The sequence below is a fragment of the Dendrobates tinctorius genome, unplaced genomic scaffold (assembly GCF_039654945.1).
Source record: "Dendrobates tinctorius isolate UK_male_01 unplaced genomic scaffold, ASM3965494v1 ptg000028l, whole genome shotgun sequence".
In the NCBI taxonomy this organism is placed as follows: domain Eukaryota; kingdom Metazoa; phylum Chordata; class Amphibia; order Anura; family Dendrobatidae; genus Dendrobates; species Dendrobates tinctorius.
Genome location: NW_027361696.1, coordinates 54054367 through 54072479, shown reverse-complemented (window position 1 = coordinate 54072479; position 18113 = coordinate 54054367). Strand labels below are relative to the sequence as shown.

Below are 18113 nucleotides of genomic sequence, written 5' to 3'. Positions count from 1 at the left end.
AATCCACTTAGTCTTTTAAAGTAATGTACAAAAAACATTGTGCCAGTCTTTAACCCCTTAACAACTGCCGATACACCTTTTAATGGCTGCCATTAAGGGTATTAATTCCTCAGCATCGGAAAATTCGGGGCGGTTTTTATCGTCCCCTTTCACGTGATCAGTGAATAATGGCGATCACAAAAAAAGCCAGATTTTCCATTCATTTCTCTCTCCTCTGATATGATCTAGTATACCAGAGGAGAGAGAAATGGGGTCCCCCGAGTCCCTCCCAGTACCTTCGCCATCCCTGGATCCTCCTGTTCCATCCCCCGGTCCTCCACGTCATCTTCCTGGAAGAAAATGGCAGGCACGATCTGCCAGTCGTTACCAACAGCAACAGGAGATTTTTCCTATTGGTTCATTCTGAGCACTGAAATAGACCCACTGGGGTTAGACCTGGGGTTAGAGCTGTGGTTAGGTTGTGTTAGGGTTGTGTTGGTGTTTCTGGTTAGGGTTGGGGTTGTGTTGGGGTTAAGGTTGTGTTGGGATTAAGGTTGGGTTGGGGTTAAGGGTGTGTTGGAGTTAAAGTTGTGTTAGGATTATGAGTTAGGGTTGGGGGTTAGAGTTGTGTTGGGGTTAGGGTTGTGGATATGGTTGGGATTAGTGTTAGGGGTGTGTTGGGGTTAGGGTTGGATTTATGGCTGTGTTAGGGTTGGAGTTAGAATTGGGGGTTTTCCACTATATAGGCACATCAGAGGTCTCAGGATGCGACTTGGCGTCCGCCATCGAATCCAGCCAATTTTGCATTCAAAATGTCAAATGGTGCTCCCTCCCTTCTGAGCCCTGCCATGCCCCCAAACAGTGGATTTCCCCCTCATATGAGGTATCGGTATACTTAGGTTAAATTGCACAACAAATTTAGTGGTCCATTTTCTCCTGGTACCCTTGTAAAAATAAAAAAGTTTGGGTCTAAAGTAAATTTCTGGTTAAAAAAGTTAAATGTTAATTTTTTCCTTCCACATTGCTTTAGTTCTCGTGAAGCACCTGAAGGGTTAGTAAACTTATTGAATGTGGTTTTGAGGACCTTGAGGGGTGCAGTTTTTTGAATGGTGTCAGTTTTGGTTAAATTCTGTCATGTTGACCCCTTAAAGTCACTTCAAATGTGTTGTAGTGTCTAAAAAGAATGGTTTTGTAAATTTTGTTGGAAAAATGAGAAATTGCTTGTCATCTTTTAACCTTTATAACTTCCTAAAAAAAAAAATTCTGCTTCAAATATTGTGCTGATGTAAACTAGACATGTGAGAAATGTTATTTATTAACTATTTTGTGCTATATGACTCTCTGATTTAAGGGCACAAAAATTAAAAATTTGAAAATTGCAAAATTTTCAAAATTGTTGCCAAATTTCTGGGTTTTTTTTCATAAATAAATGCAAGTCTTATCAAAGAAATGTTACCACTGAAATGAAGTACAATATGTCACGAAAAAACATTCTCAGAACCAGTAGGGCCCGTTGAAGCATTTCAGAGCTATAAATTCATAAAGTGACAGTGGTCAGAATTGTAAAAATTGGCCCGGTCATTAAGGTCAAAATTGGCTCGGTCATTAAGGGGTTAAAGGAGTTGTCCAATTCAAACTTTTAAGCTGTGTTTAAAATTGGATTAGATTTTTTATTATTTTCTTCATCACATTTTTAATGTGCAGTGTTGACATTTTTACATTTATATCATGTCAATGCAATATAAAATCATATCGGCCATAAATTCTCTCTTTCTCACTTCTCAGTGATTGCCAGCACTTTCTTATACTGTGAAAAAGGTGCAAAAAATATATTTAATGTAAGAAATAGTTTGGAAATATAGAAAGTATATTATTTGTATAGAAAATAGAATAGAATAACTAGTTTGTTCTGTTTCTATTCTGTGTATTTGGGAATGATGACTGTGAGCATTTCTATTCCCGGAGGATGACTTGTGGCACGCTTGTCGCTGCCTCTTCTGTTAATAAGCTATTGATCTGTGGCCTCCCCACCCCCCTCCAATCCGCTCATTAACATGAATAATACACTAGTCACAATTTGCTGACAAATTCCTTGTTTCTTTTTTTTCCCTTATGAATAATTTGAGGGCGTTACCTCTTTGTAAACCCAAATTCCAAAATTTCTTTAAAGGTGGGTGTTCCCCTACTTAGGACCCCCTCTATGAGCCATAGTAGAGTCACTGATGTTTAACTTAAGAACTTTATAATACTATATTTCCCCTCAGTGGTGGTGCTTGCCAATGAGATTATGGTGATCAGTTGATCACTGGAGCTGTTTAATTAAAAAAAATGGTTTTCCATAAGGAAATACTTCATTAATGAGGATCTGTCAACAAGCTAAGTGTCCAGTTTCATCCTTATTTTATTCCCTCTGTTCCCCTGAGTATTTTATTTTTTGTTGTTTTCTTTTAAATCCACCATACGGTTCAAGGGATATGGGCCTTTATATTTAGTGTTAACTTTTAAACAGTCTCTATTCAGGGGTCGTGACTCACAGGATCCTCTGGGGCGTGTCTTTAGGCTGCATAATTACACTGCGAGCCACACCCTTTGTAAAGACCATAAAAATGTTACCCAATAAAAAGGCCCATATTTCTGGAGCCGTATGGCATATTTAATAAAAAATAAAAAAATAGGATACTCAGGGGAGCAGTGATAATAAAAATAGGCATAAAAACTGGTCACATTTGACCTAGTAACAGATCCCCTTTAACCCCTAGTGACAGATCCCCTTTAACCCCTTTCCATGTGACCTTGCACAATTTGACCATGGGCGGAATAGTAAGTCATCGCGATCGGCCGCGCTCATGCGGGGGCTCGGCCGACCGCGGCCGGGTGTCAGCTGATTCTCGCAATCAAACAAGATCGCAGCATTCAGGGAGCCAGCGCAGGGCTGACAGCCCCTCTGCCTTTAGATCGGAGACCCTGCGGCGTGACGTGGGGTCCCGCTCATTGCCATAGTGAGCGGATGTCGTCATCACCAGAGCTAGGAAACTTGTTGATCATGCTCAGTGCATGATCAGCAAGTCTCCTGTGTCAGTGCATCACTGACAGCTTCTATGGTATGCAGATGCTGCTTCATCCGCTTGCTATAGAAGGGATCAGCCTGCAAAAAGCTGATTGTCCCATAGTGGGACAAAGTGTAAACATTAGGAAAAAGTTAAAAAAAAATTTTTTTAAATAATTGTAAAAATATTTTAAAACAAATTAAAGATAATAATAAAAAAAATCAATATAATCTATCACTAAATAAATATTTGAATGAAAAAAATCTAAAAAATAAAAGTACACATATTTGGTATCACCACGTCCGCAATGACCCGACCTATAAAACTGTCCCAGTTAGCCCCTTTAGTGAAAAACAATAAAAAAAAACAAAGGCAAAAAAAATGCTTTATCATGATACCGTCGAACAAAAAGTGGAATAGCACGCGATCAAAAAGATGGATATAAATGAACATGGTACTGCTGAAAACATCACACAAAAAACGAGCCACCATACAGCTCCATCAGCGGAAAAATAAAAAAGTTATAGCTCTCAGAATAAAGCAATGCAAAAATAATTATTTTTTCTATAAAATAGTTTTTATTATATAAAAGCGCCAAAACATAAAAAAAATATAAATGAGGTATCGCTGTCATCGCACTGACCCAAAGAATAAAACTGTCTTATCAGTTTTACCACACACGGAAGGGTGTAAACACCCCCGCAAAAGAAATTCATGAATTGCTGGTTTTTGCTCAATCTGTCTCCCAAAAATCAGAATAAAAAGCAATAAAAAAATGTTATGTTCCCGAAAATGGTACCAATAAAAGCATCAGCTCGTCCACCAAAAATCAAGCCTTCACATGACTCTGCCAAAATATGGAAAAATTATACCTCTCAAAATGTGGTGATGCAAAAACTATTTTTTTTGCAATAAAAAGCATCTTTTAGCATGTGATAGCAGCCAAACATAAAAACCAGCTATAAGGCCTATTTTACATGTCCTGATATTTCCGGTATTGGAGATATCAGTATCCGTGTGTGTAATACTTGCAGCACACATTTGGCATGCGTGTGTCGCATCAGTACCACAAGGACAGGTGCCAGGGAACAAGCGTTACAGTAAGCGCTGTTCCCCAGTGCCAGATGCTGGGTGCTGAACATGGCTCTCATCATTCTCCCTTGCTCTGCTAGCGACACCTGAAAATTCTATTCTGACTAATGTGGATGCATTTTTTCAAGCCTTGGGGTTGTTGTATGATGAACCTAATGCTATTGATTAAGCTGAGAAAGCCCTATTGGCATTGAACCAGGGTCAGGATTCTGCAGAGTTATACTGTCAAAAATTCCGAAAGTGGGCGGTCCTTACTACATGGAATGATGGTGCCTTGGCAGCTCTCTTTCGCAAGGGTTTATCAGAAACCGTAAAAGATATTATGGTGGGATTTCCTGTTCCCTCTGGTCTTGACGATTCTATGTCATTAGCCATTCAAGTTGATCGGCGTTTACGTGAGCGTAAAACTACACGGGAGGCGCTGCCACCTTTTCAATAAATGTCTGAACCTATGCAATGTGATAGAGTTTTGTCTAGGGTGCAATGTCAGGAGTATAGAAGGCGTGTAGAAGGTGTTTTTTCTGTGGAGATGCCTCTCATATTATTTCTGTCTGCCCTAAACGAGAGAAACGTTTTGCACACACTTTTGCTGTGGGTGGCGTGCAACCTAAGTTTCTTTTGGCAATTACACTGATGTGCTCCTTATCCACATTTTCCGCCAAGGCTTTTGTGGATTCAGGAGCGGCTTTGAATCTGATGGGTTTGGATTTTGCTAAACGTTGTTGTTTTCCCATGATACCTCTGCGGACACCTATTCCTTTGAGGGGTATTGATGCTATTCCTTTGGTGGAGAATAAACCTCAGTTTTGGACCCAGGTGATAATGTGGGTCGCCCCAGACCACCAAGAAAATGGTAGATTTTTGGTACTGCATAATTTGCATGATACTATTGTTCTGGGTTTTCCCTGGTTGCAAATCCATAATCCAGTTTTGGATTGGAAATCTGTGTCTTTGGTGAGTTGGGGCTGTCGGTGTGCTCTTGGTGACACTCCTGTTTTCTCCACCTCTCCCCAGTCTCATGATGTTCCTGACTATTTGGCTGATTTTTATGATGTATTTAGTGAGAGTAAGTCTGCATCCCTGCCTCCTCATAGGAGTTATGACTGTGCAATTGAGCTGAGCCCTGGGTGTAAATTTCCCAAGGGTCGGCTTTTCAACTTATCTGTACCTGAACACGAGGCTATGCGATCTTATATTAAGGAGTCGTTGGAGAAGGGTCATATTAGACCATCCTCTTCACCCTTAGGTGCTGGGTTTTTTTTCGTGGCTAAGAAAGATGGTTCATTAAGGCCTTGTATTGACTATCGTTCCCTTAACAAGATTACGGTTAAATATCAGTATCCGTTACCCCTGATTTCTGATTTATTCTCCAAAGTTAGAGGTGCCTGCTGGTTTGCTAAGCTTGACCTCAGGGGGGCGTATAATTTTATTCGCATCAAGCATGGGGATGAATGGAAGACGGCGTTTAATACTCCGGAGGGACATTTTGAGTACCTGGTGATGCCAATTGGGCTCACTAATGCCCCTTATGTCTTCCAATCCTTCATGAATGATATTTTCCGGGACTTTGTGGATAAGTTTTTGATCATCTATTTGGATGATATTCTGATCTTTTCTAGTGATTGGGATTTTCATGTGGAACATGTTCGGACTGTGTTCCGGATTTTGAGAGAGAATTCCCTGTATGTTAAGGGATCGAAATGCCTTTTTGGTGTACAGAGGATTTCATTTTTGGGATTTATTTTGTCTCCGTCAACTATTGAAATGGACCCAGCCAAGGTACAGGCCATTTATGATTGGGTTCAGCCCACTTCTTTGAAGGCTCTCCAGAAGTTTTTGGGTTTTGCTAATTTTTATCGTAAATTTATAGCTAATTTTTCTGGTATTGCCAAACCACTGACTGATCTGACCAATAAGGGCGCTGATGTGCTGAATTGGTCTCCAGAGGCTGTTTTGGCATTTCAGGAGCTGAAGCGGAGGTTCACTTCTGCTCCGGTTTTACTGCAACCTGATGTCTCACTTCCATTTCAGGTAGAGGTAGATGCTTCGGACATTGGTGCAGGAGCTGTTTTGTCCCAAAAAGATCCTGTGACTTCTAAAATGAATTCCTGTGCCTTCTTTTCCCGAAAGTTCTCCCCATCTGAACGCAACTATGGTGTGGGGAATCGGGAATTGTTGGCCATGAAGTGGGCATTCGAGGAGTGGAGACATTGGTTGGAGGGAGCTAGACATCAAGTTGTGGTCCTCACTGACCACAAGAATTTGATTTACCTGGAGTCGGCCAAACGCTTGCATCCTAGACAGGCTAGGTGGGCCTTGTTTTTCACGCGTTTTGATTTTGTGGTCTCCTTTCTTCCGGGCACAAAGAATGTTAAGGCAGACGCCCTTTCTAGGAGTTTCTTTGCTGATTCTCCTATTGTGACCAAACCTACTACCATCCTAGGTGAGGGGGTAGTTCTTTCTGCCATCTTGCCCGATTTCAGACATGCCCTGGAAGAATTTCAGGAGGACAAACCTGAGCGTTGTCCTATGGGAAAATTGTATGTTCCTGACCAGTGGAGGAAGAGAGTGATTTCTGAAATTCATTGCTCCGCGTTGGCTCGTGATGTCAGGAATTTTGTGCAGTCTTATGGGACTTGTTCCAGGTCTAAACCCTGTTCTCATTCTAGTGGGTTGTTGATGCCCTTGCCGGTGCCCAAGAGGCCATGGACCCATATCTCAATGGATTTTAATTCTGATCTTCCTGTATCTCAGAGAATGACTGTTATCTGGGTGATTTGTGATAGATTTTCTAAGATGGTCCATCTTGTACCACTCCCAAAGCTGCCATCTTCCTCAGAGTTGGTGCCCTTGTTTTTACAACAGGTGGTTCGGTTGCATGGGATTCCTGAGAACTTTGTGTCGGACAGAGGAGTCCAGTTTGTCTCCAGATTTTGGAAAGCTTTTTGTTCCAAGCTGGGAATTCAGTTATCCTTCTCCTCTGCGTTTCACCCACAGACCAATGGGCAGACTGAGAGAAGAAACCAGACTTTGGAGTCCTATTTGAGATGTTTTATATCTGCTGATCAGGATGATTGGGTCTCATTTTTACCCTTGGCCGAATTCGCCCTAAATAATAGAGCTAGTTCTGCCATATTGATGTCACCCTTTTTCTGTAACTTTGGGTTTCATCCTCGATTTTCTTCAGGGCAAGTGGAATCTTCAGCCTGCCCAGGTGTTGACACTATGGTAGAGAGAATGCAGCAGATTTGGGACCAAGTGGTGGATAAGTTGTCCCTCTCTCAAGAAAAGGCCCAGCGGTTTTCCAACCGGCATAGGACCATTGGTCCCCGGTTTAAAGTGGGTGATATGGTTTGATTGTCGTCAAAAAATATCTCTATGAAGGTTGCATCTCCAAAGTTCAAGCCAAGATTTATTGGACCTTATAGGATTTTGGAGATTCTTAACCCGGTTTCTTTTCGATTGGCTCTTCCAGTTACGTTTAAGATCCATAACGTGTTTCATAAGTCTCTGTTGAAGAGGTTTGTTGAGCCAGTGGTTCCTATGGCGGCACCTCCTGACCCTGTGTTGGTTGAAGGTAATGTGGAATATGAGGTAAATACTGGAATCTCGTCTGGCTAGACGGAGACTCCAGTATTTGGTCAAGTGGAAGGGTTATGGCCAGAGGACAATTCTTGGGTCTCTGCCTCTGACATTCATGCCGATAGATTGGTTCGTGCTTTTCACCGGGCCCATCCTGATCGGCCTGGTGGCGTGGATGAGGGTTCGTGACCCCTCCTCAAGGGGGGGTACTGTTGTGAACTCATTTTCTGGTTTACCTCTGGCTTCTGGTGAGGGTGGTGGAGCTGGCTGTGTTAACAGAGGAGTCGTGAGTTCTCCATCCGGGCTCCCTCTAGTGGTGACAGTAGGTAATGAAGCTGATCTAAATGGCAGAGACCTGCCACCTGAGGAGGAGGACTGTGAGTGGACATCAGGAGTCTCTGACTGGATTTAAGACAGCCGACTCCCTTATTTTGTGCTGGTGATTTTTTCCTGCCCTGAGGTTCTGGTTTCCAGCTCTGTTCTTGCCTTCTCAAGCTAAGTGTGCTCTGCTATTTTTTCACATGAGATTTGGTCTGGTTTACTCAGTTTTTGTGGTCAGCCAGCCCCTGCTAGGGCTGTGCTGAATTTCCATTCTTATGTCTCTGTTTATGCCAGTTTGCTTTTTGTCCCTGATCAGATTGGTCTTTTTGCTCTGTCTTCAGAATATACCAGAGTGCTGATATAGGGAATTGTAGTCTAGCGACTTCAGGGTTTTTGTTATCAGAAAGTGTTGGACATTTTTTGGCAGGGTTTTGTGCGTGATTGCAGACAGCATCTTTCCTTTCCTGTCCTTTCTAGTTAGTGTGGGCCCCTTCGTTTGCTCAGCCTATTTTTCTATCTGTGTTTGTGTTTTCATCTTGTCTCACCGACAATACATGTTTGGGGGCTGTCTATTGCTTTGGGGTCTGATCTGGGGCAGTTTAGATTTCCCCTTTTCTTGCTTTAGGCTTATTTAGTTCTCCGGCTGTGACAAGGCGTCTCGGATCATCGTAGGTACGCTCCACGGCTACTGCTAATTGTGTGGATAGGATCAGGGGTCTGCAATCCGCTTAGTTACCAGCCTCTCTGGTTTTCTGTGGCTTAGCATGTTTTTGTTTTTCCTCCTCGGTGATTCATTCATAACAGGGGGTCTAGTTTCCAAAATAGTGTTGCTTGTGCAGGGTTTCTACTGTTTAGGCACATCATGGGCTCTCCAAATGCGACATGGCGTCTGATGTTAATTCCAGCCAATTTTGCGTTGAAAAAGTAAAACGGAGCTCCTTCCCTCCCGAGCTCTGCCATGCGCCTAAACAGTGGTTTACCACCACATATAGGGTATCAGCATACTCAGGACAAATTGCACAACAACTCTTTGGGTCCAATTTCTCCTGTTACCCTTGGGAAAATAAAAAATTGGGGGTGAAAAGATAATTTTTGGGAAAAGAATATGAATTTTTATTTTTACGGCTCTACATTACAAACTTCTGTGAAGCACTTGGGGGTTCAAAGTGCTCATCACACATCTAGATAAGTTCCTTAGGGGGTCTAGTTTCCAAAATGGTGTCACTTATGGGGGTTTCCACTGTTTATGCACAGCATGGGCTCTCCAAACGCATCATGGCATCCAATCTCAATTCCAGCCAATTTTGCATTGAAAAGTCAAACGGCATATAAGGGGTATCAGCGTACTCAGGAGAAATTGCACAATAACTTTTTTGGTCCAGTTTCTCCTGTTACCCTTGGTAAAATAATAAAAATGGATCTGATGTAAATTTTTTGTGAAAAAAAATTAAATGGTCATTTTTGTTAAACATTCCAAAAATTCCTGTGACGCACATGAAGGGTTAATAAACTTCTTGAATGTGGTTTTAAGCACCTTCAGGGGTGCAGTTTTTAGAAAGGTGTCACTTTTGGGTATTTTCTATTATATAGACGCCTCAAAGTGACTTTAAATGTGATGAGGTCCCTAAAAAAATGGTGTTGTAAAAACGAGAAATCTCTGCTTAACTTTTAACCCTTATAACTTCCTAACAAAAAACATTTTGGTTCCAAAATTGTGCTGATGTAAATTAAACATGTGGGAAATGATACTTAATAAGTATTTTATGTGAAAAATCTCTGTGATTTAAGGGCATGAAAATTCAAATTTGGAAAATTGAGAAATTTCTAAATTTTCACCAAATTTCCATTTTTTTCCACAAATAAACGCAAGGTATATCAAAGAAATTTTACCACTTTCATGAAGTACAATATGTCATGAGAAAACAATGTCAGAATCACCGGGATCCATGGAAGCATTCTAGAGTTAATACCTCATAAAGGAACAGTGGTCAGAATTGTAAAAATTGGTTTGTCATTAACATGCAAACCACCCTTGGGGTAAAGGGGTTAAAGGCCTCTGGGTTATTTTTTTATGGCTCCCAAATTATGTTTTAAATGTATAGATTGGAAAGGTTAACATCTGTAAGGTGAAATTCCTGAAAGTTTTTAATTAAGTTCTGGTTTGGACCTAAATCTGCTTTGAGATGATTCGGCAACGTGAAGGCAAGATGGCATGTGCCACAGGAATTTAATATTTTATCATCCATATTACAGTCGCGAGTCCCAGCCCAACAGTGAGTTTGAGTCCTGAAACCATCAACAACATACAGTATATGCCTATGATGCCATTAGTTCAAGTCTTGAGAACCAAAGTCAGGTTATAAATTATGCCCAAGAACAAAATTATAGCCACTATATGGTCATGTCACTAAACTCCTAGGCAATGCTCTTATGTAATTACGAGTACAATGAAATCTGTGGCAGAAATCCGAGGTGGACACTGAAATTTCTCATGAGGATTTGACGCTTAACTATCAAGGGGTTTACGTACAGATTAGCCACATTCAATTGGTGCAATCCGCCTATAATATGCAAGCAAGTTTCTGATAACTTGCTTCGAAATCTGTGACTTTTTTGCTCTGGTCTCATTGGAACATGCTCATCCCAGTGACACCCCAATGTCAATCATTAGCTGCAATCTCACAATTCAATGTCTTTGGGCTCAAAGTATGGTCAGTGAATGATCAGTCAGTTGCAATGCAGAGCACACACCTGCCTGTGGGGATTTACTGCAGAGTCGGGGGAACGTCGTGTTAATTAATATTCTAATTAGATGTTTATTTGTTATTTCTTATAATTAATACCATATAAATAAGTCATACAGTTAAAACAGCTCTGAGCCATAAACCCAACTCCGGGCCTTAGTTCCCGGTGTATGTAAGGATCTGCGAGATATTCTCAGAATCTGTAATCTTTAAAATATTTAGGATATAGTTTGACTAACATATTATCCTAAAGAAAGCAACGGTAATATATTCTACAATTATGGTATTTATGAGTGTGTTACACAAATATCTTTCAGTGAGCGTCTGCCTAATAATCTAAATTGCTGGCTGCTTAATAATCTAAATGGGTGCTCTGCAATACCCCTTTTCACCTATAGTGGCCACTGTAGAGAAAATAAGAAGCCGCCAGTACCATTCATGGTCAAGACAATGTACAGAGCTGTGGACTGCAGGATCAGACTGTACTACACAAAGATTGTTTGAAGGCTGTAACCATGGCAACACATACCTATGCAAAGGAGCTGTATACAAAAAACGGCAGAAGCTTTTTAATCATGTCTGTTGGCAACTTTGCTTCATTTTTTTAATTGTGGATGAACAGAAGCAATAAAAATAATTGCAAAAGCGGAACTAGCCTCGAGTGGTAAGGATGGTGGACACCTTTGCTTTGCATATCCTTACTAATCAAATATGGCTGACTCTGAGGATAACTCCTTGAATGACTCGAACTTCCAGTCTCTGCTGGGTAAAAAAATGTCAGATTGTTCAGACATGAGAACTACTTAGAAGTAAGAGAGGCAATTACCAAGTGTTCAAATCTACTTCACATTTCTGCGACTAATCTTGGGTGATTGCAGTCTTTTCGCTGACAATGGTCCACAGACGATATGTCGTCAGGAGTAAAGTTGTTTTCCATTATTTTTTCTATAATAAAATATATTAAAGCAAGCAGAGATGTGCAGAGCCGGGCAGGCACACGTCACACACCCGCCTATTCTAGTCTGAGACATTGTAAAGTCCAATCTTTTCTCCCTGTAGATACGACTTATGTAATAAAGTGCTCAGCATCACTTATCATACAAAATACCTCGCTGTTCTCTACAAATCCACAACGCTTGAACTGCCCTGACAAAGAAATCTTCTGTGAATCGCTTAATACTATAGTGCTTCTTAGTTTCCTCCATATATTCTACATTGGATAAATCTATTACTTTTGTAAGATGACACTCAGTTCTCTGTAGACCCTTCGTGACTTATAAATCTGCATTTACCACCTTATCCTGAGTTATATCCTGTATAATACCGTAGAGCTTCACTCAAAATTCTGCTGGTGCTGTCACCGTGTACATACATTACATTACTGATCCTGTACTGATTCTGAGTTACATCATGTATTATACCCCAGAGCTGCACTCACTATTCTGCTGGTGCAGTCAGTGTGTACATACATTACATTACTGATCCTGAGTTACATCCTGTATTATACCCCAGAGCTGCACTCACTATTCTGCTGGTACAGTCACTGTGTACATACATTACATTACTGATCCTGAGTTACATCCTGTATTATACCCCAGAGCTGCGCTCACTATTCTGCAGGTGGAGTCACTGTGTACATACATTACATTCCTGATCCTGAGTTATATCCTGTATTATACCCCAGAGCAGCACTCACTATTCTGCTGGTGCAGTCACTGTGTACATACATTACATTATTGATTCTGAGTTACATCCTGTATTATACAGCAGAGCTGCACTCACTATTCTGCTGGTGGAGTCACTGTGTAAACACATTACTGATCCTGTACTGATCCTGGGTTACATACTGTATTAAATTCCAGAGCTGCACTCACTATTCTGCTGGTACAGTCACTGTGCACATACATTACAGATCCTGAGTTACATCCTGTATTATACTCCAGAGCTGCACTCACTATTCTGCTGGTGCAGTCACTGTGTACATACATTACATTACTGATCCTGAAATGATCCTAAGTTACATCCTGTATTATACCCCAGAGCTGCACTCACTATTCTGCTGGTGGAGACACTGTGTACATACATTACATTACTGATCCTGAGTTACATCCTGTATTATACCCCAGAGCTGCACTCACTATTCTGCTGGTGGAGACACTGCATACAAACATTACATTACTGATCCTGAGTTACATCCTGTATTACACCCCAGAGCTGCACTCACTATTCTGCTGGTGCAGTCACTGTGTACATACATTACTGATCCTGTACTGATCCTGAGTTACATCCTGTATTATATCCCCGAGCTGCACTCACTATTCTGCTGGTGCAGTCACTGTGTACATACATTACATTATTGATCCTGAGTTACATCCTGTATTATACCCCAGAGCTGCACTCACTATTCTGCTGGTGCAGTCACTGTGTACATACATTACTGATCCTGAGTTACATCCTGTATTAAACTCCAGAGCTGCACTCACTATTCTGCTGTCAACGTGTACATACATTAGATTACTACTACACAGTGATTGCACCAGCAGAATAGTGAGTGCAGCTCTGAAGTATATTACTTTCATGTATCTATGGCGGCTGTAGTTTTTCTTTCCTTTGATGGATTTTCTTATAATTCATCTGCCCAGTGAGTGGCCTAATGGAAGGTGTAATACAATACTTGCAATAACCCTATAATACAGATCACCTGTTTATTTTGGAGGGTAACAATTTTCTTTATAAAAATCTAAACTCCTGTAGTAATGACTCTTCCTATAAAACCCTGTAAGGCTCGGTTGCCGGTGCAGCGCACACTTGAGCATGACATGATATCGGTGAGCAGACATTTTGCTCATCCAGAGACCTCAGCCGAGGTCAGGATAAGATCGAGTGGATACAGATGTCACTGCCGGGATTTAATCAAACCAGGAATAAATCTTATCTTTCGTCAATATATCTGACATGAAGCATCAAAAATCCGTCTCCATCCAGAATCCCATCTGGTCGGCGGCAGCGTGCGTTCATGTGGTCTCCTGTGTGCGACTCTGGAAACACTTCCCTCCATAAGAGATTGTATCAGATTCATGAGACCGCATGTTCCGTGTACAGTTCTCTTTCTATACATCCAGAGCGCCAGACAAAAGTGCGGAGAACCACATTATCCGTCATGTAAATGTGCACAAAGCCAGACGGCGGAATAAAAATATGATGTATAGACCATCGGGAAAGATGGAGATTGTTATATAGGTGGGAAGAAATATGTAACAATGTATCAACTGCAACAAGGGATACAAGAGTACAAGTCATATATACGTAGAGCGAGACGAGCGTAGAATATTCACACCCAACCTGTGCACATGTACGAATGAGAACAAATATGTACCAAGACCCTCGTCAAGTGGAAATGTAATCCAATAAACGCTACCAATTTGGCACCATGACGTATTATCAAGTGGCATTGTCGCCCTTACATCTGTTGAGTACATGTCAACTTTATTAGATTACCATCACCCTGGTACCATGAAGCCTCACGTCAAAGTGCAACTCCTTAAAATGCCACCCACTTGGTTCCCTGATGACACATTAAGTGGCAATGTAACTCTTAAAATGTCACCAAACTTGGCACCATGATGGCTCATCAAGAGGCAATGTAACCGTTAAAATGCCACCAACTTGGTACCCTGAGGCCTCACCAAGTGGCAACGTACTGTAGGCCGATAAGATGCTACAAACTTTGCTCCATGACAGCTCATCAAATGGCTCTGTAACCCTTAAAATGCCACAGCACCATGACTTCATCAAGTGATTAAGTAAGCCTTAATATATCCCCAAAACATGGCACCATGACGGCTCATTAAGTGTAACCCATAAAATGCCAATAACCTTAAATTCCACCAACCTGGGCCCATGATGGTTCATCAAGTGGTGTTGACACCCTTAGGATGTCACCAACCTGGGCCCATGATGGTTCATCAAGTGGTGTTTACACCCTTAGGATGCCAGCAACCCGGCCCCATGATGGTTCATCAAGTGGTGTTGACACCTTTAGGTTGCCACCAACCAGACACCATGATGGTTCATCAAGTGGGGTTGACAACCTTATGATGCCACCAACCTGGCACTATGATGGTTCATCAAGTGGCATTGACACCCTTAGGTTGCCACCAACCTGGCACCACGATGGTTCATCAAGTGGCGTTGACACCCTTAGGATGCCCCCAATTTGGCACCATGATGGTTCATCAAGTGGCGTTGACGCCCTTAGATTGCCACCAACCTGGCACCATGATGGTTCTTCAAGTGGTATTGACACCCTTAGGTTGTCACCAACCTGGCCCCGTGATGGTTCATCAAGTGGTGTTGACACCCTTAGGTTGCCACCAACCTGGCACCATCATGGTTCATCAAGTGACGTTGACACCCTTAGGTTGCCACCAACCTGACACCATCATGGTTCATCAAGTGGTGTTGACACCCTTAGGATGCCTCCAACTTGTAACCATGATGGTTCAAGTGACGTTCACACCCTTAGGATGCCACCAACCTGGTACCATGATGGTTCATCAAGTGGTGTTGACACCCTTAGGATGCCACCAATCTGGCCCCATGATGGTTCAACAAGTAGCATTGACACCCTTAGGTTGCCACCAGCCTGGCACGACGATGGTTCATCAAGTGGCATTGACACTCTTAGGTTGCCACCAACCTGACACCATGATGGTTCATTAAGTGACGTTGACACTCTTAGGTTGCCATCAACCTGACAGAATGATGGTTCATTAAGTGGCGTTGCCCCCCATAGGTTGCCACCAACTTGGCACCATGACTTCTCATCAAGTGTCAGAGACACTAAGAAGCTTCTGTACCCTCTCTACAAACCAGGCCTAACTGAAGATTGTTGGGGAGCTACTTGGAAAACTGCACCCCCACTTTGAATCTTTACCATCCTCATTCATGGTCAAGGCTGGCAATGGAGATGAATAAATAATGGGGGGATTATCCTAATGAATATAATATTTGCAGTTGTACCCCATCCTTCTTCTACCCTTTCTCTACAGACCCAAACCTGTGATGCTAAACTGCACCGCCATTTTTAAAGGGCCCCTTAATGAATTTTCATATCACCTTCTTTTTGCCCACCCAATTGTGAATGTTCACCCCTCCTTTCCCTATTTTCTGGGCCTCCCCCCCAAAGAAGGAGTAGTAGGATGTACTCACAGAGAGATGAGGATGCAGCCAGAGCAGTGCAGGATGGGGAGCCCTCTCCTCTCTGGTCCTTGGTTCCTCAGTAGATCACACCGGTGGGATGCAGGGAAGCTGGAGGGGGAATTATGATGTGGACGGAGGAAGAGGTGGATCACACTCCTTTCCAAGAGCCCCCTAAGACAAAACACAAGGAATCCATTCCCTCGTCTACACAATTCAGTTCTCCCTCCTCAATTCCTTTTCGTCTCCCGGAGACAGCGCGCGGAGGGGTGGGGGGTGATATTCAGCCTGATCTGCAAAAAGGGACAATCACGTCCTTTTTTGAGGGGTGGGGAGTAGGCAGTTGACACTCTTTTATCCCCCCAGCAATCCGATGCAAGACTATGGTAATGTCATTAAGGCACAGAGTCCCACAGGAGAGGGGGCTTCCGCTGACGTGATGGTACCAGAAAGAGGGACTAAACAAACCTCGAAGCCCCCCCTAGACTTAGCCGGCGATCACGACAATCCCCCTGCGATGGCACAGATCTGGCAGAACAGGACTAGAAGTCTAAAAGGGGGGCACTTATAGCAGGCCATGCTGATACCCACCCTGCTACCAAGTCCCGACAGATGGGAAATTGATGTCCATAGAGCCAGGAGTCCACAGGGGGCTGCGAAATACAGATGTGTAGACTTCCTAGGGATGGAGAGGAGGAGGAGGAGGAGAGGTAGATCAAGGTTCTCACCGCAGGAAGACTGGATGTAGCATAGAAACGTGAAAATCCTGAGAAATGGGGGCCAAATATGGGTGTGGGGGCCAAAGTCAATGGGTTGGAGGTCTTTGGCTCACAAAGAAGATCTTCTCCATCCGGCGAGCTGAAGACGGGCAACGCCAGGAGGGTGGGATGCAGACTGTAGGCCTCCTTTAAAATCCCTAGTACAGCTGTGTGTGCAGAACGGAGCGGAATTTGCATGTAAAGTGGCTGTCGGTGCGGAGAAATGGACAGCAGGGCTGAAGAGCGGTGTGCAGGCGGAGGGAGCTACGAATGCAGAGCGGCGGTGCCATCGTGCAGAGGATGCAGCAGAGCGGAGATTGTATACTTATACATGGTGCGCAGGAGGGTGCAGTGAGCAAAGGGACAAGTCCAGATTTGCCGTCTCTATTCCCATTTCCTAGTCGTTTCCTTTCCTATCTCCCTCCCTTTGCAGGAGTCTCGCACTTCTCCCTATATCAGTTCACCACGCCTCCATCCATCCATCCTTGCTCTCTTTCATCCCTTTTTTTTCCCACTTGCTAGAGTCACTTAGTTCCCTTGCGTTATCCCTGCGTCCTCTTGCACGGGTGCTGAGGTTGTGTCCACACCAGAAGACGTCGTCCTCATCCCTCCCGCCCCCCTCCTCGATCCTCATTCATTCAAGGGTTGCTGGAGGGGAAGCGATGCAGCAGAGTCATGAAGGATACTCATCACATCGCATTGTGTCACGTTCACGTCCGCACAAAATGTCATCGAATTATTCTTACACCCACCCGCCCCTCCCGCAGACCCCCGTGTACATTATACATGCAGATCCCCTTTTACTATAGACCCTCTATTTCACGCACATAGACCCCCATTGTTCTGCTGCTGCAGTCGGTCAGATAAATCCATGCACTGATTTATTCATAGAGGCTTCCACTGTGTACGGAGGACGGATGTCAGTAAATTTACTGACTGGCATTAAAATTAAGGAAAAAAAAAATGTATGCGGCTTCGGGGGAAAAATAGATTGGTGCGATGATCTGGGGGGCTGCATGGCCCCTGCCTCAGCTGCAGATGAAAGCCACCGCTCTGTAGATGTGCACATTCCATCCATTCGATTTCTGGAGCCTTATTTAATGGGGAGAATTTTTATCTTTTTCCCATCCGGAATTAATGGAAAATAAGGATTGTGATACTTGAATTACTGTGGTGAAAATCCGCGCAGGTGTGCACCGCATGGAAATGGCGTTTGCCTTTTCAGATTTGGTATCCGAAGCAAAATTTGGTTCAAAACGTGAATTTGGCCATAGATCAAAATCATATTCTCAGTTTCTTTTCACAAGTACATGAACCTGGAGGATCAGGATGTAAATCTGACATTCGCCATGCTCTCTGTCCCCTACTGTTCTGACTTTGCAAGTACATGA

At 42.9% G+C, this 18113-nt stretch overlaps 1 protein-coding gene across 1 annotated transcript in view; it reads right to left on the bottom strand.

Moving 5' to 3' along the window:
• Positions 1-17420, bottom strand: part of GRIK5 (glutamate ionotropic receptor kainate type subunit 5) — a 446124-nt gene extending 428704 nt beyond the window's left edge. Inside the window, exon 1 of the mRNA XM_073570753.1 lies at positions 15977-17420. The gene's annotated coding sequence lies outside the window, so the exon portion shown is untranslated. The remainder of the gene's footprint in view (positions 1-15976) is intronic.
• Positions 17421-18113: the final 693 nt, after the last annotated feature.